The sequence below is a fragment of the Lutra lutra genome, chromosome 6 (assembly GCF_902655055.1).
Source record: "Lutra lutra chromosome 6, mLutLut1.2, whole genome shotgun sequence".
Lineage (NCBI taxonomy): Eukaryota > Metazoa > Chordata > Mammalia > Carnivora > Mustelidae > Lutra > Lutra lutra.
The window spans coordinates 77,625,590-77,651,007 of NC_062283.1; the positions used below are offsets into that span (position 1 = coordinate 77,625,590).

The following is a 25,418-nucleotide window of genomic DNA, read 5'->3' on the forward strand; positions in this document are numbered from 1 at the left end:
AAGCAAAGTGGAGGGTCATTTAAAAGATTCTGAGTAGATATGTGCAGTAAACTAACTTCCACTTTCAACGCATCTCTCTGGCTGTCCTGCTGAGAATAGACAGGGCACGTGTGTGTGCACGCACTTGCATGTGTGCGTGTGCACATGTATGTGTGTGTGTTTGTGTGCATTGGAGGGTGGGTGGAGGAGGAAGCAAGAGGAGTTAGGAGGCCACTTAATCCAAGCAGGAGATGTTGGCAGCTCCTCCAGCATGGTAACAGTGGAGGTGGTACAAAGGAATCAGATTCTGGAAAGATTCTGAAAGTAGAGCCAGCAAGATTTCTGACAGATTGGTTGTGAGATGAGCGTAAAAGGAGTCAAGGATGACAGGGTCTGTTAACCTGAGCAGCAGTGAAGACGGAGTTACTGTGACCTGAGATGAGGTAGCAGTGGGTAGCAGAAGTCGGACTGAAGAGATCGGAAGTTTTGTTTAGGATACATTGAGTTTAATAGATTCCTATCATTTATTAACGATTACAATATATTACAAAAACCTCATGTGCTCTTCTAGGATTTTACAGTTGTAAACATTGAGATTTACACTTTGTACATGTCTAGAAAAGCCAAAAAGTGCTCAAGAAGATTAAAGCTGAAAAGCAGCCGAGGATCTGCAGACAGTGATTCTATGCACTAATCTTATCCGTGAGTTAGGAAAGCCCGCTATCTTTTTTGGAGGAAACCACTGGATGTTAGACAAACTCCTTACTGAGGGAAATTGACCAGCTTGTTCTGATGAATGTGATTTCTTTATCCCACCTGTCCCCCTGCCAGCCGCACACAGGATATCCTGTGCACAGAGCATAGTAGAGATAAGACAACGCATCAAGGCTCACAGTTGTGGCTCCTTGGGAAAGCTGTAGAAGCTGCCAGATCCAGAGCACAGATCAGAAAAATGGGGCTTTCCCCCCAAACTCATAATTTCCATTCCAAAATAGTCCACACTTATGCTTAAAGTAGTAGGAGCAAGAAGGCTTCATGACTGGATGAAGCACAGTCTCTCGTGGTTAAATATAAAGGAAGTGTCTGGAAACTCAAGCAAGCAACTCTATGGGGTAGAGTGCGGCTGCAAGAAGGATGGAACAAAGAAAATTATTAGCTGCTCGGTCCCTTCCACACACTAGTTTACTCTTAACCAGACCTGGAAATTAGGTGTGGATTGGTACTGCCCAGGGAAGGAACTCACTGAAAATTCTGATGGTGCCCACTGTGTGTTATTCCAAGAACAAAGGACCCGTAGAGTTTATATTTTTCTCTGTTCTTCCCTTTGGAATAGTGGCTCCAATAAAGTAATGAATTCTTATTGACTAAAGAAGAAACTAACAACTGTTTGGGCTCCAGAGATCAATAAGTTAGTAGATAAAACAGGTGGATCAGTAAGTGACATTAAGAAGAGAACTAACATGAGCATAGCACAAGGTATAGAGATGTTGAATCAATATGTTGTGTACATACTAATGTAACATTGTATGTCAACTATATCATATAAAAGAATTAAAATTTTTTAAAAAGAAGAGACCTAACAATCACGTGGCTCAAAGAGCAAAGAAATTTATTCCTCTCTTATGTAACAACTCCAAGGTCAGAATTTCGTGCCAGCAGGCAACTCTGATCCTTGTGGCCACTCAGGAACCCAGGCTGATGGTAGTTCTGCCATCTTGCAAATGAGGTATTCAGGGTCACGATTCCTGGAGAAAGGGGGAACAAGTAGAAGTTCAAGGTCAGGGAGTTCCTCTTAAGCAAGCAAAGCAGAAATTGTACACTTCCTCTCTGCCCATATTTCATTGGCAAGAGCCAAGATACATGCCCAACATTTGCTACAAAGGATCCTGAAGAATGCAGTCCTGACAGGGTACTCACATGCAGGTTGTAGCTCTGTTGCTGTGGAAGAAGACAAGAGCACAGTTTGGAAGGATGATTAGCTTCCACCCCAATAGCATTCTTGACTTGAGGTGGACTGGGGAATCCGCCCTGAGCTACAGGGAAGGGAAGACATTTGTCTGAAGAAAGCCATGCTCTGTAAAACTGGCCTCATGAACACCCTACCACTCTGACTCTCCTAACCTAAGTAGAACTATACAAAGGGCAGACATTCCCTGAAATTCTCTAAGGAGAGAGTTCAGATTATCAGGGAGTTCAAGAACCTCACCTTGAACCCAGTCTCAGACCCTGGTATCCCAAGATTCCAATTTATTTGGACACTTGACCAGTATCAATGTGCATAGCCTGGGTAGCCAAAATAAATTCGTTAGATATAGCTGGAGAAACCACACACACACACACACACACACCACACCAACAATAGCAAACTACTAACATCTCCTTTGAAAAGTTGCTATTTTTTTTAAGATTTTTTAAAAATTTATCTGACAGACACAGATCACAAGTAGACAAAGAGGCAGGCAGAGAGAGAGGAGGAAGCAGGCTCCTTGCTGAGCACAGAGCCCAATGCGGGGCTCGATCCCAGGACCCTGAGATCATGACCTGAGCCGAAGGCAGAGGCTTTAACCCACTGAGCCACCCAGGCACCTGAAAAGTTGCTATTTTTGTACCACTTAACCACACAACAGGTCACTTGCCCATGTACTATGGTTTAGAGAAGACTCTAGTTCAACCAACAGTCTGAGAATAACCCAGGTTAGCAAAACACTTAGTCCCTTTACCAGAGAACAGATGAACTCGGGATCATTGCTAATTGTTACTGCGTGCTTACTGCCTGCTAGAGTTCGGTGTCTATCAGCTCATCCTGACCGTCAGAGCCGTCCTATAAATCTTTATGAAGATGTGGAAACTGACCCTCTGAGAAGATAGTTAACGTGCCTAGGATCTCCTAAGTAATGAGTGATTGAGCCAGAATTTGAGCAGACACCCTTACTGTAACATCTCCACTCCTTCCCCTGTACTATGCTGCCACCAATGATGCCAGGAATAATTTGCATTTGAGTCAGATGGGGACACCAAAGTGGACATGGTAAGTGGGAATCATCTCGTGGTGCAGAGGTTAAAGTATCCTGTGGCCCTGCAAAGTAGACTGGAGAAGAAATGAGAGCGTTCCTCCAGTCCCTGCTGTCTGATCCCAGCGTCAGCTTCCGCACGTGGCCCTGAGTACCGCCGAGCTGAGCACCCTCAGGCAGAGCTGGGCAAACATTTGTCTGAGTATCTTGCAACAAGAAATAAGTTCAGTGACTTCTAAGGTCCCTTCCAGTTCTGTGGTTCCTCTACTTCAAATGTACACGACCTCCTTTTATTTCCTTTGAAAACTTTTTGCTTACTTAGGATAAGAGGAAGTTCTGGTTATGGAGACTTCGATAACTGATGATCTGCTTTCTGAGCCCATTTAAAGTCCTTTCAGTGATCGTAAAACATAATTTAGAAAGTCCTGTCAGTGACCGTAGAACATGATTTAGAAAGTCCTGTCAATGACCGTAGAACATAATTTAGAAACAGTAGAGCATATAGGTTGAGAGTTTTTTCTTGCAGTCAGATCACTGGTCCACTGACTCCAAAACTGACTGGGTCGCTTCTGCTCTGCAGGCTTCAGCTTCCTCAGCTGTAAAAGGGAGGGATCCAGTCTCTCATACTGTGTTAGTGTTATCTCACAGAATGTGATTTACAAAATTCCTAGTATAGCCCCTGGGACAGAGTAAGGGCTCAGTAAGCCTCACCAACACTTGCTATTTTCTGGTTTTGTTGATTGTAGCCATCCTAATGGCACAAGATGGCATTTCATTATGATTTAGATTTGCATTTCCCGAATGATGAGTGATGTGGAGCCTCTTTTCATGTGCTTGTTGGCCATCTGGATATCTTCTTTGGAGAAATGTCTATTCAAGTCCTCTGTCCATTTGTAATCAGACCGGGGTTTTTGTTGTTGTTGTTTACTGAAAAGAGTTCTCTATATGTTCTAGATTTTAACTTCTTATCCGACCTATGATTTGCACATACCTTCTCCCAATATATGGGTGGCCTTTTCAGTCTGTGAATTGTGCCCTCTGATACTCAGAATTTTCCGCATTTAGACAGATGCCGTCTGTCCAATTTATCTCTTTTTTCTCTTGATGCCTATGCTTTGGGTGTCATATCCTTGCATAAACGGATATTTTCTGCATTGGGCTAGTAAGACAAGAGTCACTACCTCTTCCACAGACTGTCTGGGAACCTAAAACCTCCTCCTCAAACATCCTTAAGGGAGCTTTGTGGAACTGAGAGTAAATAAACAGAGAGAACCCTGTTGCAGGAACACCGCCGAGGCTACTAGGCATAAAATTGGAACCCCTTGTTTGTTTATTTGGCCTCCTGTGCGTGGAATCCAGGGGGCACTGAGACGCTGGGCCTCTGCTCGAGGAGGGCCACAGCTCAGCCCTGTTTGCCATCACCAGCGGGACAGGCAGCCTCTGTGGTGGGTCACATGTCATTGAGTAATCACTAAGAAAAGCATCTCTCTGAAGGGCTGGTCCACACATCAGGCCCAGGATGCATCACACGGACATGTGGATGCCTTTGTGTGTATGTGCGTGCATTTTAAGCACCTATTAAGATCTGTCAAACATGATCACGTGTCTTTAAGTGCCTGGGCCCACCTGTGTGCACACATATGCAACTGTTCACTCGTACCCGCTGGTAACTTAATAAACATGTTCTGTGGCATTCCATGTTATCTTATTTACCTAAGCAAGCAAATAAAATGTTGAAAGAATTTTTTTGTCCCCTTTGGCCTGCTCTCAGGATTCCAGTAAACATTTTTAGATTCATACACACAAAACTCTCTCTGGGCACTCACGGTGCCAAATTAGAATTCAGAACCTAGAGGTGGGTAGCACACTCACTGAGCTGTCAGACATCTCTAGGGGATTTTGTTTATTCGTTGCCCATGCTCTGACTCGCATTTCAAACAACCCATTGTGTCTAGCACTACTTCTTTTAATTTTTAATCCTGTGTATATTTCAAGGGGAATTTAATCCATCTGGTTCTGATTCATTTACACTTAACTCATCAAAGTGGTACTTTGCCATTGACGTTTGATGTCCAGAATGCCTTGTGGGTTTTTAGGTCATTATGAAGATTCCAGCCCCCCACCCCCAGCCTCTCCCTCTGCCCCTTCTGCAGCACCGGTCATAATCAAGAGGTTATATTTTATTTACCTGACATTGTTTCAAATAATCAGAAATGTGTACTTGACCAAAGGTCAATGCCTTCAGCCCTCTGTAGTCATGATTTTGGAGTGTGATAAAGTGTAAGGCCCTAGGTGGCAGGTTGCTGGGTGCTGTGTGTGCTCAGTGGGGCCTGGTTGCTCAGAAGGCAAGGCCACACACACTCTGCGCTGTCCCTGGCTTGGGGTCTGTGTGCGCAGTGGCTGTCCCTAGGTGCTGGGAACAGTGCTCTGAAACCTCTTTCATCTAGCGCTCACACACGTGACGCCACGGCACTCCCGTGCCCGTAGTACCCTCAGACATAAACGGGCCCCAAGACAAAGCTTTTTCATCACGCATGCAGTCCCGTTATGATTATTTTAAAACAAGCTCTTAACTCAGTAAAGCCCTGCTCTATCAGGAGAACGACATCGCTCATGTTCTTCCAAATTCCACCAACAGAAAATTTTCTACCATCATCTATCATCATCTTCTCAAGGCTTGGAGCTTCTCTAAGTCTTTCAAAGACAACCACAGAATGTTGTTGTTTTTTTCCCTCCTAAAGAATATCTTAAAGATTAGAGCTTAACTATGTCTCATGATAAGAAAATTCAGCCTGTTATTTTAAAAAATGGTGCAGAATTTGAGCACTGGAAGGGGTCTTTAAAATCATGTAATCTTTAGGGGTGCCTGGCAGGCTCAGTTGGTTAAATGACCTGCTCTCGATTTCAGCTCAGGGTTCTGATCTCAGGGTTGTGAGATCGAGCCCAGAGTCGGGCTCCATGCTGGATGTGGAGACTGTTGTCTAAGATTCTCTCTCTCCCTCTCCCTCTGTTCCCCCTCTTTAAAAGAGAATCATGTTATCTGTAAAATGTCAACTATCCATAAATCTCCATACAGTAACTTACTCATTTTATTTCCATGTTTCTTTTTTCTTTTAAATTCGCAGTAACATGTGGTCATGGCCTCAGTTGGCTTCTCCATTCACCAGTCACTCAAAAATACTTATTGACCACCTACATTGTGTTGGGCACTCTGCTAGGCCCCAAGGCTTTCTCTGCAAGAAAGCAAGACATCCTTGCCAGAGCTACATATCCATTCCCTGCCTACTGAAGGCTAACAGCTCAGGGTCCTTCTCTACTGTGTCCTTGTGAACCAGCTTCATGGGCACGTACATTGGAACAAAGCAAAGAAGTAAAGGGCTGCCTGCTCGTCACAAATGCTTCTTGCTTTCTCTTAAAAATGGTCTCCTAAGGGGTGCCTGGGTGGGTCACCAGGTTAGGTGTCTGGCTCCTGATTCTGGTGCAGGTAGTGATCTCAGGGTTGTGAGATGGAGTCTGGCATCTGGCAGAGCCTGCTTAAGGTTCTCTCATCTTCTCCCTCTGCCCCTCCTGCACCCACACACATATGCTCTCTCTCTCTTAAAAAAAAAAAAAAAAAGTCTCCTACTCTTAAAATCCTTTTTCTTTGGCAACATCAAACCCTGAAGGCATGAACAATTACGTAAACTTTAGTATTCCAGATTTCACCGTGAATCATTACATCTCAACCCTCCGCCAGTTGAAGATTTCACTGGTGCTTTCACTTAGTCATGTGAATGTGGGATTCTTACAAGTGAGCTGGTGATCCATTACTGGCAACTCTGCCCTTGCAGTATTTAATTTTATCAGTTAATAGAAATAGGAAGCTTCTTCTTGAGCTGATTTTTGCTCGCTTTTTCCACCTGCCTTAACCACTGCGTTTTACCATCACACCAGAAAGGAAAGGTTTTCAGGTTTTCACTGATTCATATTGCAGTGAGGTCATCTGAATTTTTTGAACTTTGAATAGGAATCATACTATGAAAAAGAATGAGCCTCGCTCAGACCCGACAAGCTGAGAGCTTATCTTACGAGGACACAGGCTCACCAGTGGGTGGAGGAGATGACCATTGCTGCCTTTTTTTTCCCTTTCTCCACTGGTCTTAGGCAGATGTGGTTAGTCACTGTGCAAGCGAGCATGTGGAAATGTGAGTATTCATGTTTACGTGTGGTTGCCAGATCTAAATCAGCCAGGCAGTAATTTTTCTGGGAGCCCCGTATGGGCACTAAATTTTGCACTCACTCACCAAAAGGGTACATTTGCCCCTTAATCTGTCTTCCTGCAGGAGGGCTCCCCTGGCACCACCAAGCCTGCACTTGGGGCCAACCTTTCCCCAGAACCCCTTCCCGTGAGTTACAGTCTGCAGCATGGGGGCTGAATAGAAAACAGCCTTCAGTGACTCCACTGGAAGGGCTGACCGGAATTCAACCCAATGTTGAGAATGGCAGGAAAGCTTCTATTATTCTACTTCATTCTATCTGCTGGGAGGCAACGTGGCGCCTGGAGTCTGACTGAGCTTAACTCATTTCCCTGGATTTCCGAGTCTCAGCCCCAGTGCGTCCTACAGCTGAATATCTCACTCCTGAGGCTCACTACACTTCCTGATATAGGATGCACTTGCCTGTCTCCTGGTGACCTTAGACGCTAATAAAGAAGTCATAATATGACCTAAACAAGACTTGCAGGCCAACCGGAATGCAAATGATTGACGGGAGTGCTTTCGGTTATCTCTGTTTGTCCTGGCAGGCTGGCATGGCTCTTTTCGTTCTGGGGGTGGGAGTGGGAGGCTTACAATGTAGCACAGCATGCAGGGTACGCTGGCGGAGCTTAACGCAGAGGTGTGGCCAGAGAAACTCTGCTGCAGACCGGGAGCCCACAGGCACCAGCCACGATTTTTGCTCTTTCCCCCAGCTGGCTGGAAGGAGAGCTAGGGCGCTTCGGAAACAATTCTCGAGTGTGAATTGTCTCCCCTTCCGAGCATGCTGTTAGAGGAGCGCATTCTCTCTTTTTGCCCTGCTGACAGCTTTGGCCATCTCTGCTTGCTTTCTCTCAAATGTTATCAAAGTGATGAACATTTCTGCAGGAAGGTCACAATTCACAGTTCCATCCTTTCTTTTATATTTCTTCTACAATAAGTGTTTGCTCTGATGCATAATGCGGATCTGTGAGGAAGCTATCTCCTCGAATCACAAATCAGGACTGGGGAGATAGCTGGCGTCATCTCCTGTGTGTGCTGGTTGTCATGGTCCTGTGTGTTTAAGCTTGAATTCTTCTTTCTCGAGAAAGGCATTTTATACTTTCATTATTCCTCTCTCTGTCAATGTCATACACTTACATTCAGAGGGTGAACTTACATCAAACTGGACAGAGAGGCAGGCTGCCCACCCCTTTGTATTTGGAAAGTGTCCAATGAAGAGTCTGCAAGCCAAGAGTTCTTGTGAAAGCTGCCCTGGAAGTTTCCTTCTGCCATCCTCAAGCGCCGATGGCCGAAGGTGATCTATTGCAGCGTGATCAAGAATTGCCAGCCTACATGAGCAAAAGCGAATGGAGTCCAATCCTCTATCTGGGGTTGGAGAGCCAGACTACAAGGGCATGGTTATTCCCTGTGACAGCAGCCAGCAGCTGTCTCTCCAGCAGCCTCTCCAGCAGGAGAGGGTGGCTTCTGTGTTAGCCTGTCATGAATCTGTGACTTGCTGAGCCCTCCCTGGATGTATTTATAAGTTTATCTGAAGTTACTACACCCTGGAGTAACAAGCATTCGATTTTAATATGTACTATGTGTCTGTTTTTCTTTTATTCATTTTATCATTATCTTTGGCCATTTTGTAATATACATCTGGATATGGGGATTTGATGATCAAGTTATTCTAAAAGTTCCCTTCAAGATTTTGCATATTTCTAATGTATTTCCCTTAATACTTACATATCTATACCTATGTTGAAGAATTCTACCACCTCTTTTTTTAATTAACATATAATGTATTATTTGTTTCAGGGGTACCGGTCTGTGATTCATCAGTCTTACACAATTCACAGCACTCACCGTAGCACAAACCCTCCCCAATGTCCATCCCCCAGCCACCCTAAGAGTCTCTTATGGTTTGTCTCCCTCTCTGGTTTCATCTTGTTTAATTTTCCCTCCCTTCTCCTGTGATCCTCTGTCTTGTTTCTCTAACTCCTCATATCAGGGAGATCATATGATAATTGTCTTTCTCTGATTGACTTATTTCGCTTGGCATAATACCCTCTAGTCCCATCCATGTCATTGCAAATGGCAAGATTTCATTTCTTTTGATGGCTGCAAAGTATTCCATTGAATATAAATATACACCACATCTTCTTTATCCATTCATCTGTTGATGGACATCTAGGCTCTTTCCATAGTTTGGCTATTGAAGACATTGCTGCTATAAACATTCACTTCCTTTTAATTTGTTCAATTAAATTCAGATTTAACTAATGCTTTTGAGTTCCCACTGTATGGTGGGCACTGTGTTAGATTCTTCTTCATTATCATCATCATCCCTGACATTTATTATGTGCGAATTGCATAGTAGGCATTGTTGAAATACTTGATATAAATTATCTCGTTTAATTCTTACAATAATTCTATGAAAAGTTTTCTCTCACTTACCAGGAATAACTTTATGGATTTACGTTGTGATCCTTCCTCTACAGATAACAGTTCTAAGGTTCAGAAAATTTTAAGCACCTCGCATAAGGGCTAGGACCAAAAACTAAGTGCAGAAGACCCACATCCATCTAGAGCATCCCATTTAGCTGTATTGCATAAATCCATAGAAAACTAGTTTTGGTCCTATCGGATGCTTGCCTCATCTTGCCAGTCCCTAGAGCTGGGTTGTTTTTGTTTTTATGTTTATTTTTTAAACTAAATTTCTGCATTCTTTCTTCTCTTGGTCTGTTGTACTGACACGTAGGGAAGTTAACCTGATATAGTATGCGAATATACCGTAAGTGTAGAAAAGCAGATCCAGCCATCAAATTCACAACGTGGTATAAACATACTTTCTCATCAACCAGAATGCTCTATACAAATAAAAAATATAAAACCACGGATGGTAGTGAGGGAACTCACTTTAATGCATTTGTTTGGTGACTCTTATTTTGGTTATGGAAATGTTATAACATATTAGTGATCTTCTATTGAGAGGAAATTCTCCATAAAATAATCTGGAGCTAGAAACTGAAGTGAATTCTTTAAAATTATTTAAATATGTGCATGTTCAAAGGGCTGCTTCTTTTATTTTCCTTTAAATTCATGCCCATTTCTTTTTTTTTTTTTTTTTTTCATGCCCATTTCTTTAATCCTTTCTTCCAAAGACTTATTTTCCATCTTTATAATCACCTTTGAAGACCCTCCAAGTTCTCTGTTTCTCTCAAGTTGTGAAGCCCAGAAATGAGCACAACTTCCCATCACTGAGTAAGACATGATGGCTAAGGATTCATCTTCTTGTATTCTAAATTCTCCGTATTGTGCTAAAAATAAAAAATAAAAAAATAATAAATCACCATATTCTAACATGTTGCCTCTTTACCAAAAAAAAAAAAAAAAAAAGTAATTTCCAGATTTTTTTTTTTAAACATAGGTTAAAATTTATAAGTGCATGTCTGGTTTTCTTTTTGAATTAGACTCTTGCCTTTCACCCTTAATCTCAAACCAAGGTTGGTTTTGGTTTTGCCGGCTGCTTAGTTCAGAGGCCTTTATATACTTTGTTCCCTTAGCCCAGACTCTCATTTTAAACATGATCTAAATATAGATGTATTATTTGTTTCAGGGGTAACACAGTGACCTAGTAACAGGGATTGTTGTAGCCCAGTCCCCAATTGGAGTTGGTGCAGATTTTCCCATGGAAGTAACATTGTCTGCAAAATGCTATGCCATCTGTTTTTAAATCAACAAGCTCCTAACAAATTTGGGGTCATTTGCAGATGAGAAAGTCGGGCTTGATGATTGCTTCAGTCAAAAAGCCAGTCCTGCCTCAGTTCTGCTCTATCTAGAGGGAGGAGGGCAGAGACTATAAACACACACAATTCCTACAGCTTCTACGTGCAACAAAGAGAGAGGGAGGGGCTCCTGGCTTCGGCCAGGTGGCTCACTACTCCTGTATCAGTGACAATCACCCCTGAATCTTCAAGAGCTTGTCTTCTTCAGACACAGAGTTTAGTCTTATTTATCTTTTAAAAAAATATCCGCATCAGGTGGAAACCCAAAGTTCTCTTGTAAACATGTCACAGAAATATTTCCTGGTGATTTCTAACAGCTATTTTTTTCCCCAGATATACTTTTCCTTATTGTTTCAATGGATATTAATTGAAATGCTAGGCTACATTTTTAGCTATCCTTACATGCATTGATAATAAATCAATTTCTACTTTTGACTTCTTTTTTTTTGGATTATTTATTTATTTATTTATTTATTTGACAGAGAGAGATCACAAGTAGGCAGAGAGGCAGGCAGAGAGAGAGGAAGGGAAGCAGGCTCCCTGCTGAGCAGAGAGCCCGATGTGGGACTCGATCCCAGGACGCTGAGACCATGACCCGAGCCGAAGGCAGCGGCTTAACCCACTGAGCCACCCAGGCGCCCCTTTGACTTCTTTTTTTTAAAAGATTTTTATTTATTTATTTGACAGAAAGATTACAAGTAGGCAGAGAGACAGACAGAGAGGGGAAGCACCCCACTGAGCAGAGAGCCCGATGTGGGGCTCGATCCCAGGACCCTGAGATCATGACCTGAGCTGAGGGCAGAGGCTTAATGCACTGAGCCACCCAGGGGCCCCTACTTTTGACTTCTTAAATGTATGTGAAATATTTGTATGTTTCTGGTTTTCATTATATAAATTATAGAGATGAGAGTCTATTAATGATAAAGTACAATTATTTCAGTTTTGGCCATAAAGCATATTCTAAGAATAGAGATGTCTTACAGGCTGTTACCATGTATACCTATGAAATGAAAATCTTTTTTATTTTCACATGTTGCTAAAGCAAAAGTTGAATCTGTCGTTTATAGTTTTTGTAAATGCTTGATTTTTGTGGCATTTGTTTCAGACTATGGTTCATGAAAAGGGCACATTCTTTTTCCAGGTAGACAAGAGTTTGTTGACATTTTATTCCCCCCAAAGCTTACTAATCTCAGCAATAAGAATTTCATATTTTTCCAGCAAAATCAAAGATGTTTGACCTCAAAGAAACTTTAGAGAGCTTATCTATATCAATATCACTCAGAACCTAGGAGTTCCTCAATCATACCTGAGGACAGGGGCAAGAAAAAAAAATCAAGGGTAGCCGAGATGGGGGAGTGTGGGAATGGTCGTGGACCCAACTGAGCAGCAGCTGCACTTCTGATCTGGTTTACACACTGGACTTCTGTTTAAGATTACATCTGAAGAAAGATCCATGTGCTACCAGGAATATGAAAAATATTGCTAATAATAAAAAAAGATATGAAATCCAATGGCCAAATACCTAAATTTTATAAGCAGGGAAGCAGGTTCAGAGAGAAGAAATGATTTGTTCAAAGTAACTAATAAAAAAAAATGGCTACATTAATGGTTCGTAAAGCTTAAAAGGCTATGTTCAATTTAATCGACATTTATTAAAGGCCAACAAAACGTCAGGCACTCTGCTAGGCCTCCGGGGAATAAAAAGAAACCAACAAAAAAAACATGTCGTCCAAAGTGGAAACCTCATAAAAAATGCTAAAACCAAAAACACTGAAGATTATCCAAACTAATGTTCTTGTTTTAGAGTTTGGCACTCTTCTTAAAACACATTTCAAGGGGCGCCTGGGTGGCTCAGTGGGTTAAGCCTCTGTTAAGGCTCAGGTCATGATCCCAGGATCCTGGGATCAAGTCCCACATCGGGCTCTCTGCTCAGCAGGGAGCCTGCTTCCCCCCCACACGGCCCCCCCCGCCTCCGCCTGCCTCTCTGCCTACTTGTGATCTCCATCTGTCAAATAAATGAATAAAATCTTAAAAAAAAAAAAACACATTTCAAGTACATGGCAGAATCAGGACATGAATCTGACTCCCTACCTCAGTTATAATACATTTTCCTCTATACCAGTATGCCTCAAATTTGGTTCATAAATGCTTAGTCTCTCGAGAGAGGCTCTACGTGAAAAATCCAACTGAACATTTGCATTTTAAAGGTTCTGAGAAGTCTTATAGTAAAAAAATATGCTTGGATAAGACAGTCTCAAAAATTATTACCATAGAATACTACTCAGGTCATATATGTTTACATCCCAAAGAACATGACTGGTGAAATTCTGCACTATAACTCTCCTCCCCTAGACTACTAGATTTGAAACGGAACTATAGTGGAATCTTTTTAAAAAACCCACATTTCAGGGCGCCTGGGTGGCTCAGTCATTAAGCGTCTGCCTTTGTCTCAGGTCATGATCTCAGGGTCCTGGGATCGAGCCCCACATCGGGCTCTCTGCTCAGGGGGGAGCCTGCTTCTCCCTCTCCTACTTCCCCTGCTTGTGTTTCCTCCCTCGCTGTGTCTTCCTCTGTAAAATAAATAAAATCTTTAAGAAAACAAAAAAATCCACACATTTCCATGCTTTACATAAAAATGGAGCTTCAGAAAATGTGATTTCAGTGGTGTATCAGATCAAATGGACTCTTATATAAACATATTGTGTTTGCATGTTACAGAAACATTATGCACATATGTCCAAATAAGTGTGAATTAAGTGTAATATACAAAGTGCTAACAATGTATTGTTTGGGTCTTACTCTCAGTTCATACTTGGTCATATTCATCATGAGAAATTCAATGTGTATTTATTTTCTTCCTAAATATAACATATGCAGAAAAGTCACTGGAAATGTTGAATTAATTTAAGTAATAGAAGGATTTGTGAACACATTCTCACCCTGTTTTCAGAGATAAAATGAGTTTCCTATGAAATGAGAATCCAGTTGTTTTTCTTATAAAACACATATATCCTGGTGCGTTTCATTTTGGTCAGAATGATAAAAGTAAAGAGGAATAAATAGCAAAATTTCCCCCCAAATTACCACGTAAGGTGCACCAAACCAAAACCATCCTGTAAATCTTGGGAAAGAACCTGTTCTTGTAAGATTTACAGACCAATTTTTCAAGATCAAAAGTGTTTATATAGAGTCACAAAATCTTGGATCTTTTCCCAGGCTAAAGCTCCAACACTTCTGAGGTTGGCCCATCATTAATATTTACAGTATTTTTGACATTTCATGGGGAGGACTCAGGGGTCTTTGTGATAGTCAGGCTTCTTACTATAATGGAGCGCCAGAACGATTTGCTGTGTGTGAGAGGCAGTCCGGCAGTACTGGTCTTTTGCATCAGGAAGGCAATGATTTGCAGAAACCATGAGCTTGTTTTACTTTGTCAGCTTTGTTAGTTGAGAAATATCACTGGGGACCCTTTAGTACTTAGAGGGCTGTGTAGCTCACCTGACACACACTCCTCACAAAGTGATCTGAGTCCTGTGTTGAGGTGATATTCTTTCCTACAGTATAAATTTTCCGTATAGAAAACTTTTAGGAACAGGCTCCCAAGTAGGCTGATTCTCTTCATCCTTTGTAATACGGCCTGACAGGATGCCTTACACTTCGGAGGCCTTGATAATAAGAATTTTCAATGAATTCATGCATTTACCAAGTTGGAACATGTAAGATAAAGTAGACCGGGAGCTCTCTGGTAACATAGCTCTAATGATCCATTTACCCACTGTGATTTAATTTTGTACTCCAAAGTCTGGTCATCATGCTTCTAAAGGTTGCATAATTATTGTACTTCCATTGCCAAGAGCAGTAATAAGAAAAAGCCTAGGTGCTCTTTTACCCACCAAATCAGGATTCTCCTCCAAAATCATCATGGGTCTTTGCCCCCTTTAAGAGACCCATTTTCCTGGATAAGGAGGGATCCTGCCTGCAATATTTATGCTCAAGATCCTCCAGTCTCAGAGGTATTTGTGTGCGATCTGGTGTAGATAACTGTTACGTACAGCAGAGAGGGATGAGATATGGATCCTGCTTTCAGAGAGCTTGAGTCTCATCGTAGAATTAAGACAAAGACGAATGCAGGCAGTGGCACTTACCAATGACCAGTTAGTGGTATCTGAAGGCACTATGGTTGGAGAAGAGGTCTGGATGCTCATACTGACCAAAAAGAGAGGACGGATAATCGTTATGTCTCCATCCCTCATTTACATACAACAGGGAATATAAACAAGAAGACTATCCTCATTCACTCGAGGCTCAGCGCTGGTCCCCCAGCTTCTTGCCACTCTAGCCTCACTGTCATCCTTCCTGAGGCACGTGTCTTTCTCCTCTGTCATCCTCAACAGTGTCCAAGGCTTCACCCACTTCTTTTCCTATCCCAGCTTCAGCTGACTCTTTAGAGAAGCTTGGGCTTTCACTTCCCAGAGTTCCACAGCAGCATTCGAAAGAGGCCAGTGCACTAGGAGAATAGAAATGAGTACACCAGTAACCCCAGCCCCGCTGCGGTTCTCGTCCCCCTGTTGGTCGCCATGACTATTCATGTGGTTGGTGATTTACAGCTTGCAGTCCTGTGACACGGGCTGAAGCTATAGGCAAGGCAGCTCCCGGGCAACCTGGGGACAGCACATGGCCCTGAAACACTGAAGGTGGTAACCCAGAGCTACTCGTCTGGGAGTCCAGCCCTTGCAGAATGTGCTCTGTGAGGCAAGGCTGCCAGTTGAAGGGAATAATTACAAGCGGCTGCCTAACTGCCATGACAATAGAAACTCAACCCAAGTGTTTTCAGGTAAGTGCCAGCCCTGGGCCTGGCTGCCTTCCATGGGCCCCACAGCGCACAGCACTGTGTGAAGTGGATGTCTTACAGCAAGTCACAGCAACGCAGCTGTTTGCACTAGAACTTAACCCAGGTATGCCAGACAGCTGTGCCAAAACATGCCTTTCTGTTTCATTAGTGCAACAACAACACACATTTTAAAAAAGAAAAAAATTGACCATGACTGCTGGTTTCAGTTGCTTGTCAAGAACTGGTTCTTTAATTCAATTTAATAAAATGTTTTTGAGTACCAACTATGTGTTTGACACTTGGAAATAAAAAAGGTATAGGCCATGACTCAAAGACAAGGACATCACCCGAGCCCTCAGGCAACATCTTATCTAGTACAGACACACACACACACACACACTAATGTTGTAATTCAATGATAGGTACAAAATTAGAAATAAATATTAACAAAATGGTGATACAGAAAAGAGAATGGTTATTTCCAAATAGGGTAGTCACGTATGGCTTCTCAAAGGTGATGCTATTTGAAATGGACTTTGTAGGCTAAATAGAAATTCTCTAGGTAGAAAATACAGACAAAACATCATCCACTAAATATGAAAACGTGACAAATGATGGGAGAGACATGAACGGATTAGATGTATTGAGGGTGAGTCTTGAGCAGATAAATTTGGGTCAGTAGTTCCTGCTTATAGAGCCTTGGGTGCCAAGCTTGGAACAGCTCCCCATGCAGCATTCCTGGGAGCCGTTAAATGGTATAATACAGGGAGTGACATGATCAGGTTTGTTTTCTAAAATCTCACTCTAGCAGCCCCTTCAAGGAGGAGACTCAAGGAAGACTCAAGGAGGATATTGCTCAAGGAAGAGCAATTGCAATAGTCAATTGAAGACTCAGGGAAGAGACTATTGCAATAGTCCAGGCAAGGGGAAGTGAGGGCCTGGCCTGAGGAAGGAAGCATTCTGCTGTCTGGGCTCATAGAAATTGCAATGGTTCACCCATTTGTAGTACTTTGTATAGCAGCGCTAGGAAACTAATGCAATTATCATTCAAGTTTAAGCGTTTTGTGTATGTATATCTCTGTGTGTAGAAAAGCTCTCTCTGAAATAGCCTGAAAGAGATTGCCTAGTGCAGAGCTACACTTAAAAAAATAATCATAAAACTCTCTAAGCATTACACACTGTAAATCGATTTGGTTCAGTGGTAAATCTCATTTTCACACAATAAGATTTTAACAACTAAAATTTAAGTACGCCTTAGAAAGCACTTTCATCCACTCTCTCATATAATTTTCGCATAAGTTCTGAGAGGTAGGAACAGTGAGAAGGTGGTTGATTGTCCCAAAGCTACCAAGTGATGGAGCCAAAGTCAAAGTACAAGATTTCCAGCTCCAAATCCTGTGCTCCTGCTCCCATTCTGCTCCATTACTGGCTTGAACAGCTCCTCTCTGGGAAGAACTGATAGAGGAAAGATGTTAGAGTTTGAAGCCAAGAAAGAATTCTTGAGATGTCTTTGGTGCAAAAAGGTGGGGACAGGACCCGTGGGCAGAAAGAGCCACGCTGGGGTCATGAGGAGTGGCCCATTATATACCTTCAAGTTGGCAGGGGGTTAGGGATAGTGTAAGACTCCCAGGTATTTAGGAAACAAGGTCTTCAGGATCCTGAGGGGGCTAGCTATTGTTGGGAAAAGGTCATCATTTATTACTGTTTAGTAAAAACTCAGTCATGAGACGCTTCAGATGTATATCGGTGGGTCATATGCTTGGAGGGTAGAGATAAAGGAAGTTTCCAAAGGAATTTTTATATGTCGAAGTAGACTTAGAGGAGCCTGGGGGTTGAGCTAAGATTGTCTTTTGCCCTTAGCAAAGAATTAACATGGAGGAAGCTGAGTTCCTAGAGGAATGTCACTCTGCCTGTTTCAAGGACTCATCAATGGGCTGTAGGTAATGAGGAAATTTAATATTCTTTCTTCTGCCTTTGTTTCCCACATCAAGAACCATTCAGGATAAGCTGGGGCTGCAGATAAGAAAGATCTCTGCACCAAGATAGCTTCCATATGTACTCAAGAAGAGTCAACTTGAGATACTAGTGCAAGTGCCAGCAAGCAGTTCTATTTCCAGGGAGGAAATTCAGTGATATACTGTAATATTGTAAATAGTCTAACTTCATCACAAACATTTATATTCAGAGTGTTTGGGAGTAGAGAAAAAGCCTATAAGATGACATGGTGTTTCATCTCCTCCCTCGTTGTATCCTGAGTCCCAAGAAATAAGCTTTCCTTATAAAAAGGACATTTACAGCCTTAAAAACTAGAAAAACTAGAACCAATTCAGCTTCTCTTAAGCAAACTAGGTCTACTCTTGTCTCAAGCATCCTACTATAATTCTCTATCTCAACTCCCACTGTGAGATTTTTTATGGTTGGCAAGAAAATTCATTTCTTGGGTAAGTGACACAGTTCGGGCTTTGATTTGGAGTTTTTTTCACTTATTTGTTTGTTTTTGAGACCCTGGACATCTTGTGTAGGTATTTGCAGGGAGACAAATAAATGACCAACAATTAAACTTCTGGGAAATGGATATGATGCGTGGTCCCCAAAACGCCATTTATCAGAAATAGCTGACAGTATTATGTCAATTCCAGTCATCATGCATCTGGCCTCGTGTGGAAGAAGGAAGGGGGGAGAAAGAAGAGGAAAGAAGCCTCTTCACTTGCACAGGTCAGTAAAAGACAATGGTTTTCTAATAGCAACCCTGTGGTTCTTTATTTAAGCAGCAGGAAAATGACATCCGTGTCAGCCTGGAGGAAACGTTTGCGCAGCACCCACAAAGTACTACATTCTAAGAACTCATAATACTTAGGATCATTCTCTACTTGTTTTAAGTGCTAAAAGTACTTAAAAGTCAAGGATAGTGCCTCAGAAGTAAACCTCAGCCTTTTGTCTTTCTGACCAGGCTGAAGGCAAGTTCATGACCAACCCCCCATCCAGACCATAAACAGACGTAATGCCTGGTCTCTAGGCAGATACCAGATATACAGCCACTAATGCCAGTATCCACATCTGAGTTAAAGTCCTTCTCCCCAGGGGCTGGGACTCTGGGTGTGTGGAGGGCCTCGGTGTGCAGTCTATAAACAGCTTGAGTTACAACTTTGAATGGATGACCACAGGCTCACAGAGCCTCCCATAGCCCCTTTATCCCCTCACACTCCTAACAAAAGTCAGACCAGGACCAGTTATGTTACACTGTAATCCAGAGGAACATAAAAATTCTTCACTTACACTGGAATGTCATGTATCCTTAATTAATTTAAAGAAAGAAGTCACAAGCTGCATATTGGTGGTCTTTTTCCTTCCTTTTTTTTTCTTTGTAACAGAATTTTCATTTTAGTACTTATTCTAATAGGCCTTGGATTTGCCCCCATAGCTTTTAAAGGAAAAATTGCCATTCCCCACCCAATAGTCCCACATGCTTGCAAATGGTTATAAAGATTTTATTCAAAATATTTTATTCAAAAGTTCCAAGGAAGGGCTTCTGGGTGGCTCAGTGGGTTAAGCCGCTGCCTTCGGCTCAGGTCATGATCTCAGGGTCCTGGGATCGAGTCCTGCATTGGGCTCTCTACTCAGCAGGAAGCTTGCTTCCCTCTCTCTCTCTCTCTCTCTCTCCCTGCCTCTCTGCCTACTTGTGATCTCTCTCTGTCAAATAAATAAATAAAATCTTTAAAAAAAAAATTTCCAAGGAAGATTGAGAAGAGTTTCCTATGCATAATTGAGACTCAACAACTAAACCCAACAGGTTTCATTCATTTTGTGATTTTTAGAGTTAAAACACCCCCATCCCTTTCTGTCTGTCCCCCCTTGACAGATGAAAACCTCAGAGCCCCTCACCAACCTCAGGGCTGAGAGGAGCTGTCCCAGAATGCCAGCCCACAGCTAACCCAGCACCACACACAGCTTTGGACTTTTCACCCCATGAGTTGCTTTGCCCAGATTTCCAGGGGTAGGGCAGGGCTGCCTGCCTCCCCGCATTGCCCCAGAGCCCTGAGTGACCTTCCAGAGGCACAAAGCAACTTGGCAGGGCAGTTGCTGTGAGGTCCGGGGCTCCCCCAGCACTGAAGCGGTTAACTTGCAGGAAGACCCAGAGAAAGAAAAACAGACTAAGAACTGCCTTGTGGGGAGGAGGGCTAGAAAACGAGGCTGTTGCTGTTGTTTTCATTGTGTGCACTCTAATCAGGGAGGGTAAGAACAATGATGCATGTAATGCTGATTTTGGAACGTGTCCATGCAGCTTTTCCCAGGCTAGACAGCCTTGGGAACCAGTGATAGAGTGGCACACCAGGGGCACAGCCTCAATCACCAAGCCCAGGGCAGGGCAGCCTTTTCTGTGGATAAAATATGTGAGGGATGACAAGAATCTTCCCAGCATGGGAAGTGGCAGGAACGACCAAAAAAAAAAAATAAATAAATAAATAAATAAATAAACACACACACACACACACACACACACACACACACACACACACACACAAGGGGAAACCTGTGAGGGTTTTGCCTCTCAAAGCCCAGCCAGACCACAGGGATGTGATCATGGAGAGATAGGAGACTTCTCCTTCTACCCACCCCATTCCATTTTTCGTTTTTGTTTGTTTGTTTCCTTTTCTGCATTCAACTGGGCCCTCCTTTTCTTCTCCATCCCCTCCCCCCAGCTCCCTCCACCACACTTTGAAGCCTAGATGAAAGCCCTGTGTTGTGGCTTGGGCACCCAGCGAGGAGCAGGGGGACCGCTGAAGTGTGCTTTAGTTTAAGATGCTGTACTTCTCTCCCAAGGAAAAGGGGGAAAATCAGCTTGAAACAATACATTGCATTTTGCTGGAGAGCCTACTTGATGTATCTAGGACTCCAACATGGTCCTAATTTTTCCAAGCTTTTGTCTTCAAGGATAAGGGAATAGCTAAAATGTGGTATCCTCCCTCAAAGTGAATGCATATAACTGTAAGGGCTTTGGAGGAGGATTGTTTAATAAAATAAAACAAGAAAGAGGCAAAAACCAGGCACATGAGCTTTCTGGTGTTGACACAACTGCACATCGTAACTTTTTCGAGTGTTGACAAAACAGCTCCTTTATATTGAAATAGCACATTCAAGCTAGGCTTTACTAAATAATTTAGAAGGCATGGCTTCCATATATTTACTTAGTTATTAGCTTACCAGATTTAGCAAATAAAGATCCAGACACCCAGTTAAATCTGAATTCCAGCTAAACAATGATAAATTTTTAGTATAAATATATGTTGTGCAGTCTTCGGGATTAAACTTACGCTAAGAATTTACTTGCTTTTTATCCAAAATTCAAATTTAACTGGGTGTTCTATATTACGTCTGACAACTATACTCGTCATGACAGTTTATAGATCCACTCAGCCTCCCAAAATTATGTTCAAATGTTTTTTAGGAGCCCTGTTACAACATGAATTTATTTGAGATTTTCCAGTTTGCACATAGGAATATTCAAAATATTGTCACTACAGCACAGACTGCCTATAGGAAGGCCTTTCCATGCCCCTACCCACCTAGCCCCTAAACACAGCCACATATACAGAGCACCCCTCACTCCCTCAATCTCACCCCCCTCACACACACACCACAGGAGTTTTAAAAGGATTTTATGTATGTATTTTCCCATCAAAGGAAGGATTAGCTAATATGTTACTTAGAGCAATAGGTCAGTATTTCTAATCAACTCCTAGCATGGAAAGTACATATTAGCTCCCACTTGGCCATTACCTAAAACTGCAGCTGCTTTGTCAAATAGCAATAGCTCATGAGATCTAAATGAGGCATAATTATTTTTGGTTAAAATTTTTTCCTCCATTTATCTACTTAATGCCCTGATACGTGGTTTTATTATTTTACGTTTACTTAAAAAAAAAAAAAAAAAAAAAAAAAGACGACCCATGTGCTCATAGACATTAAATCAACCCGAAGAAATGACTTGGAAAGCTCCACTGACCTGTCCTGTATGCTATGTCGGCAAACACCTCGTGTCCACTCTTGTTCATGTGATCTCGTGTTCACTTAAACTGGGACAAAGTTGAAGGCCTGGTATTTTTGCCTCTCGGAGCCGCTATCTCTGAACATGACCTGTGAGGTTGGTGAGCTTCCAATACATCGGGACTGAAGAGGGGGCTAAAGAAAGATTAAGAATGTGTGGAAGACAGTGCTGGAGGAGAAGATCCAGAAAAAATCTGAAGTCTCCATATATGTGAAATTTAAACTGTGCATTTAGGGGCACCTGACTTCTGATTCTTTTTTTTTTTTTAAAGATTTTATTTATTTATTTGACAAAGAGAGAGATCACAAGTAGACAGAGAGAGAGAGAGAGAGGGAAGCAGGCTCCCTGCCGAGCAGAGAGCCCAATGCGGGACTCGATCCCAGGACCCTGAGATCATGACCTGAGCCGAAGGCAGTGGCTTAACCCACTGAGCCACCCAGGCGCCCCTGACTTCTGATTCTTGATTTTGGCTCAGGTCACGATCTCAGGATTCTGAGATCAAGCCGTGCCCCATCCCCGGGCTCCGTGCTCCCTGGGAGGCTGCCTGAGGATTCTCTCTCTCCCTCTCCCTCCACCTTCTCCTCTCTCCATCCTTGCACATAAATGCACTCTCTCTCAAATAAATAAACCTTTTAAAATAAATAAATAAATAAATTGTGCCTTTCGAATTATTGCCTTTTAAGTGAATGTTGAAATTTGCATTGAAACCTGGACCTGGAAGATTATAGAATGTCATGTAGAGATTCACACCTGCTTTGATAACCATTTTCCTCCCTACCAAAACTATTTTTTTGATTAGGCAAAAGATCACTTTGTTAGAAAAGTGTTCCCTTTTCATCAGTTTTTTTTTTTTTTTCAGTGTAAGCTCACTTCTGTCCTCTTCCATCAGCACCAGAAAATGAATTATTAGAAAATCTCTTGAACACCAATCTACTTTTCAAGAAAACTAACAAGATTTCAACTTGAAGAGATACTTGAACCTACATTACTTTTACATAAACCTCAATAGTGCTCAGGTTTTATCATCCAATTTTCCAAACATAGTCAAGTGACCTCTTTGAGTTCGAAAATTTCTCTGTAAGAATGGGGAAAAAAATACAGTTTCTCTCCTCTTTACCCCATCATTCATCATTCATCTGTGCCCATGCCCATCACCATAACCTCTGCTTAAACAGAATGATAACAGGTTTACCTAATAAATCCATCTAAATATTTGGGTGGTAAGGTAGCATGATGACTAAAGAGTCTGGAGAACTTGGTCTAATTTTAACTCTGATACTAATAACTCTGTAAACTTGGACAAGTCTACTCTCCATCCCCAGCCAAAAGAATGAGAAATAACAAGGCACTAAATTTCTTCGAAGAACAACAGGTAAAACCAGATGCTCAAAATGTCTTTTTTTTTTTTTTTAAGATTTGTTTGTTTTTTAGAGAGAGAGAGAGAGCACGAGCAGGGGGAGGGGCCAAGAGGAGGGAGAGAGAGAATCACAAGCAGACTCTCCACTGAGTGCAGAGCCCAATGCAGGGCTCCATCTCACAACCTTGAGATCATGACCTGAGCTGAAACCAAGAGTCACAGGCTTAAACAACTGAGCCACCCAGAAACCCCTCAAAAATGTCTTCTTATTCTGAAATTCTGGTTCTGTGTCCATTTCCATTAATAAAGCCTACTTTCTCCTCTGTGTATCGTAAGTCAATAAGCATGCCAGTTAGTTGCATGTAATTAAACAATTTTTATGGACTTAGTTTAACCTTTTTTTATGGTAATGGTTTATTTTTGGAAAACTTACACCCAAACAGGATACACTTTTGAACAGAATCACAAAGAGGCACATGTAAAGGACTGAAATTGTCAACTCTTGCGTCTATAAATCCTCTACTTTGGGGAATTAGAATTTGTAAATATTGTATTTTGGCCACTGAGTTTTCAAAAAAGGATAACACACGCCTATGAATGAGTACTTATTTGTTCAGATGGTGTGTCCGTTCGTGGGCATCACAAATTTGAGGATTTTACCTGCACTGGAGTACAGACATCCAGAGAAACCAACTTTTTAAGAGAGCAAATGACACTCTCATTGCTTTCAGAAGACTAATCAAATATAAAAGGACTTGGATCAATTATAGGATTGATATGGCAGATGGCAGATGCTGTTCTTTTAGGGAAAAATGCAAAATATGGAGACAGGGAACCAGGAACCAATCAAAGGAATATCAGAAAAATGAAACAAACATCCAGTTTGCTGATCAGAACCAGGACCCGCGGATTATTGTGAAGAAATCACTGAAATAATCAGTCGGGTCTCTGGAGAGTAAAACTGACAACGTGGATAAAAGGATAGAGGAAGAAACTGCATAACAAAGGTATTTTGAGGGAGCGGTTAGAGTCCTGATGTCCTTTCTTCAGGACTACAAGCCTCTAGGATCAATTTGCTTCTCCCTGCAGGTCTGTGGCAAAGGAAACCAGCCAGGATCCTGCTGGCTCTTCCCAGATTTAGACTTCAGCGATCTGGAGGCAGAGTGACATCTACAGAGGGAATTTATTGCTTCCTCTGTTCCTGTAGATCTGCTCCTTTCCTGACATATCATCCCAAAGGCCTTTTATAATAAGATCACTTAAAATATCACATACCAATTTATGATGCATGACATCACTGCTACCAGAACTTCATTGGGATTAAAGCTTTTACTTATTTATGCATTTTACCTAAATATATGTTTGAGAGGGGAAAAACCCAGTTTTTATATAGCACATTTTTATGCTTATTTTTGTTATTATGTTCATAATTTCAAGAATTAATCATGTCCTTGGGGCACCTGGCTGGCTTAGTCAGTGGAGCATGTGACTCTTCATCTTAGGGTTGTGAGTTCAAGCCCCACACTGGGTGTGGAGATTACTTAAGAATAAAATCTCTCTCTCTTTTTTTTTTTTTTAAAGATTTTTTTATTTATTTGACAGAGAGAGAGAGAGATCACAAGTAGGTAGAGAGGCAGGCAGAGAGAGGGGGAAGCAGACTCCCTGCTGAGCAGGGAGCCTGATGGGGGGCTCAATCCCAGGACCCTGAGATCATGACCTGAGCCGAAGGCAGAGGCTTTAACCCACTGAGCCACCTAGGCACCCCAATATCTCTTTTTTTGAACAAAGAATTGTGTCCTCTAAATTTATAATATACAGAAAATGTTGTCAGCATTTCACCTACCATGGCTATAAAAAGTCCATATACGGAGCCCACTTCCATGTTAGGAACTTAGAACTTTGTTTTAAAAGGAGTGAACAGGGTATGCCCTAAAGCTTGCCTTGGCCCCACCTCAGCTAGGTAGGAGGACAGCAGAAGTGAGTTGGCCCCCAGAAGTTTATAAGAGAGAGCTTCACTACCCCTCTCCTAAAAATATTATCGAATATACTTAGCTATCTGACCCTAACTCAGATGAAAAAATTCCCTTTTTCTCTGAGAAACTGGAAGTCACTATCCTCATGCTGCATGTAACGTGGACATACCAGATGCTTTATCCCACCCTTGTTCCCCTTCTACTTGTCAGCAAGAATTG

At 42.1% G+C, this 25,418-nt stretch overlaps 1 long non-coding RNA gene across 2 annotated transcripts in view; it reads right to left on the minus strand.

Moving 5' to 3' along the window:
- Positions 1-1,571: 1,571 nt before the first annotated feature.
- The window catches only part of LOC125101844 (uncharacterized), a 147,807-nt gene continuing 123,960 nt past the window's right edge, over positions 1,572-25,418 (minus strand). The window contains exons 4-5 of one of the 2 annotated variants that reach the window (XR_007127955.1): positions 10,394-10,524; positions 1,572-1,724 (exon numbers count right to left, since the gene is read on the minus strand). This is a non-coding gene — a long non-coding RNA (uncharacterized LOC125101844). The remainder of the gene's footprint in view (positions 1,725-10,393; positions 10,525-25,418) is intronic. The other variant, XR_007127954.1, reaches the window with a different exon arrangement.